The sequence below is a fragment of the Meriones unguiculatus genome, chromosome 2 (assembly GCF_030254825.1).
Source record: "Meriones unguiculatus strain TT.TT164.6M chromosome 2, Bangor_MerUng_6.1, whole genome shotgun sequence".
Lineage (NCBI taxonomy): Eukaryota > Metazoa > Chordata > Mammalia > Rodentia > Muridae > Meriones > Meriones unguiculatus.
This window is the reverse complement of record NC_083350.1, coordinates 58,917,393-58,921,959: the sequence shown is the minus strand read 5'-3', so window position 1 is coordinate 58,921,959 and position 4,567 is coordinate 58,917,393.

Sequence of the window (4,567 nt, the reverse complement as noted above, 5' to 3'; positions counted from 1 at the left end):
AATGGCTCACTTAAAAACCCTAGAAAAAGAAGAAGCAGACACACCAAGAAGGAGTAGACGGCTGGAAATAATCAAACTCAGGGCTGAAATCAATCAATTGGAAACAAATAAAACAATTCAAAGAATCAATGAAACCAAGAGCTGGTTCTTTGAGAAAATCAACAAGATCGACAAACCCTAAGCCAGGCTAACTAAAAGGCAGAGAGACACCACCCAAATCAACAAAATCAGAAATGAAAAGGGAGATATAACTACAAACACTGAGGAAATCCAAACAATCATTAGGACTTACTTCAAAAGTCTATATGCCACAAAATTTGAAAATCTAAATGAAATGGACAATTTTCTTGATCGACTTGACTTACCAAAGCTGAATCAGGACCAGGTAAATCAACTAAATAGTCCCATCTCCCCCAAAGAAATATAAGCGGTCATCAAAAGTCTCCCATCCAAAAAAATAGCCCAGGACCAGATGGCTTCAGCGCAGAATTCTACCAGACCTTCAAAGAAGAGCTAACACCAATTCTCTTCAAACTATTCCACAAAATAGAAACAGAAGGAATATTACCAAATTCATTCTATGAAGCCACAGTCACCTTGGTACCTAAACCTCACAAAGACTCAACAAAGAAAGAGAATTTCTGGCCAATCTCCCTTATGAACATTGATGAAAAAATACTTAATAAAATACTTGCAAACCGAATCCAAGAACACATCAAAGATATTATCCACTATGACCAAGTAGGCTTCATCCCAGGTATGCAGGGGTGGTTCAATATACGGAAATCCATCAATGTGATCCACCATATTAACAAACTGAAAGAAAAAAAAACACATGATAATCTCCCTAGATGCTGAAAAAGCATTTGACAAAATCCAACCTCCATTCATGTTCAAAGTATTGGAGAGATCAGGGATACAAGGCACATATCTAAACATAGTAAATGCAATATACAGCAAGCCTATAGCCAACATCAAACTGAATGGAGAGAAACTTAAAGCAATCCCACTAAAATCAGGGACTAGACAAGGCTGCCTACTCTCTCCATATCTCTTCAACATAGTGCTGGAAGTCCTTGCTAGAGCAATAAGACAGTTGAAGGAGATCAAGGGGATACAAATTGGAAAGGAAGAAGTCAAATTATCACTATTTGCAGATGATATGATAGTATATGTGAGTGACCCCAAAAACTCTACCAGGGAACTCCTACAGCTGATAAACACCTTCAGCAAAGTGGCTGGATAAAAAATTAACTCAAAAAAATCAGTAGCCCTCCTGTATACAAAAGACAAAAGGGCTGAGAAAGAAATTAGGGAAACAACACCCTTCACAATGGCCACAAATGACCATGGAGTAACCCTAACCAAGGAAGTCAAATACTTGTATGAAAAAAATTTCAAATCTCTGAAGAAAGCATTAGAAGAAGATATGAGAAGATGGAAAGATCTCCCATGCTCATGGCTTGGCAAGATTAACATAGTAAAAATGGCCATCTTACCAAAAGCAATCTACAGATTCAATGCAATGCCCATCAAATTACCAACACAATTCTTTACAGACCTGGAAAGAAAAATTCTCAACTTCATATGGAATAACAAGAAGCCCAGAATTGCTAAAACAATCCTCTACAATAAAAGATCTTCTGGAGGTATCTCCATCCCTGATCTTAAGTTGTACTATAGAGCAACAGTATTAAAAACTGCATGGTACTGGCATAGAAACAGAATGGTGGATCAATGGAACCGAACAGAGGACCCAGAAATAAACCCACACACTTATGGAAACCTGATCTTTGACAAAGACGCCAAAACCATACAATGGAAAAAAGATAGCATCTTCAACAAATGGTGCTGGTTTAACTGGATGTCTACATGTAGAAAAATGAAAATAGATCCATACTTGTCACCTTGCACAAAACTGAAATCCAAGTGGATCAAAGACCTCAACATAAAACCAGACACATTAAATCGGCTTGAAAAAAAAAAGTGGGAAATACCCTAGAACTCATTGGTACAGGGGAAAACTTCCTGAACAGAACACCAACAGCACAGGCTCTAAGAACAACAATCAATAAATGGGACCTCATGAAACTGAAAAGCTTCTGTAAAGCAAAGGACACCATCATCAAAACAAAGCGACCGCCTACAGATTGGGAAAGAATCTTCACCAACCCTTTATCTGACAGAGGACTCATATCCAGTATATATAAAGAATTAAAGATGCTGAAAAGCAGCAAACCAAGTAATCCACTTAAAAAATGGGGAACAGAGCTAAACAGAGAATTCTCTGTAGAGGAATACCAAATGGCAGAGAAGCACTTAAAGAAATGCTCAACCTCACTAGCCATTATGGAAATGCAAATCAAAACAACCCTGAGATTTTACCTTACACCCATGAGAATGGCCAAGATAAAAAACTCAAGTGACAACACATGCTGGAGAGGTTGTGGAGAAAGGGGAACCCTTCTCCACTGCTGGTGGGAATGTAAACTTGTACAACCACTCTGGAAATCAATCTGGCACTTTCTCAGAAAACTAGGTAGGAATAGCACTTCCTCAAGATCCAGCCATACCACTACTGGGCATATATCCAAAAGAGGCTCAAGTACACAAAAAGGACATTTGCTCAACCATGTTTGTAGCAGCTTTATTTATAATAGCCAGAAGCTGGAAACAACCCAGATGCCCCTCAACTGAAGAATGGATGCAGAAATTGTGGTACATCTACACAATGGAATATTACTCAGCAATGAAAAATAAGGAAATCATGAAATTTGCAGGTAAATGGTGGGATCTGGAAAGGATCATCCTGAGTGAGTTGTCCCAGAAGCAAAAAGACACACATGGTATATACTAACTCATATAGATATACAACATAGGACAAACCCACTAAAACCTGTGCATCTAAAGAAATTAAGCAAGAGAGAGGACCCTAACACAAAGGTTCAATCCCCATCCGGAAAGGCAAAGAGGATGGACATCAGAAGAAGAAGAAGAAAACAGGAAACAACCTAGGAACCTACCACAGAGGGCCTTTGAAAGCCTCTGCCCTTTAGACTATCAAAGCAAATGCTGAGCCTGATGGTCAACTGTTGGGCAGAGTGAATGGAATTTTAGGTAAGAACTGGGAAATAGTAAGAGCTGGAGAGGACAGGGTCTCTACAAGGAGAGCAACAGAACAAGAAAATTTGAACACAGGGAACTTCCCAGAGACTCATACTCCAACCAAGGACTATTCATGGAGATAACCCAGAACCCCTGCACAGATGTAGCCCAGGGAAGTTCAGAATCCAATTGGGTTATATAGTAATGTGAAGAGGGACTGCCTCTGACATAATCTGATTGGCCTGCTCTTTGATCACCTCCCTCTGGGGCGGAGCAGCCTTACCAGGCCATAGTAGAGGACAATGCAGCCACTTTTGATGTGAACTGATAGACTAAGATCAGAAAGGAGAGGAGAACCTCCCCTATCAGTGGACTTGGGGAGTGGCATGCAAGCAGAGGGAGAAGGGAGGTTGGGATTGGGAGGGGTGGAAGGAGGGGCTTATGGGGGGATGCAGAATGAATAAAGTGTAATTGATGAAAAATTAAAAAAAAGGGAAAAAATAATTTAAGAACCTTAAATGACTTTCAAAAGTGGAGGAAAACATGGAGTTAGTCAATTTACATTGAGCATGTCTCGCCCCTGGGGGCAATGGTCTCCTGAACCTACTCAGACCTCAGACACCACCATTGCTAGTTCTAGAACTGATGCAGGATGTTGCAACGAGGGGGTTAAGGCTTCTCATAGTATTTCCTATAAGCCCACACCTGTTTGTTTATATCCCCCATTTTTATTCATTATTAGCCAGATAGAGCCAAGTAATTGTGGTAATGACACTTGCTTTTTTGCCCAATGCTGGAATGCTAATAAACTTAGGTATGCCCTGGTTACTCGCATGCCTCGCTGGGTGCCTGTGCCTGTTGATGCCCCTCACGCTATGACTCTCTTCAGACAGAAAATGGATCTTGGAACTACAGCCACCATTGTTACTGCCATCTCATTGGCGGCTGTTGGAGCTACCACCGGGGCATTAGCCATGAGTCATACTGGGCAGACTGCTCAGACCCTGAATAATCATTTAGCCAATGTAGCTCATGCCTTAGTTGTACAAAAAGGAATTAATGCTCAACTAAAAGGAAGCTTGGTGGTGTTCAATCAGAGGATTGATCTCATGCAGGAGCAAATTGATACCCTATGGCAAATCGCTCAACTTGGCTGTCAATGAAAATATGCTGGACTTTGAGTCACTAGCATATAACATGAGAATATTTCCTGTGCTGCAAATCTTTCTAAACAATTGTCAAGCTATATTTTAGGTAATTGGACTGGAGAATTCGATACTACGATGGAGCAGCTGAGAGTGGCCATTGTCACAGTAAATTCTACCAGAGTGGACGCAGGACTAGCCACAGGATTATCATCATGGATTGCTGCAGCCATGAATCATCTGAAGGAATGGGCAGGCATGGGAGCTTTAGCAGGCCTTCTGGTGTTGGTCTCCTTGGTTTGCCTGTGGTATATATG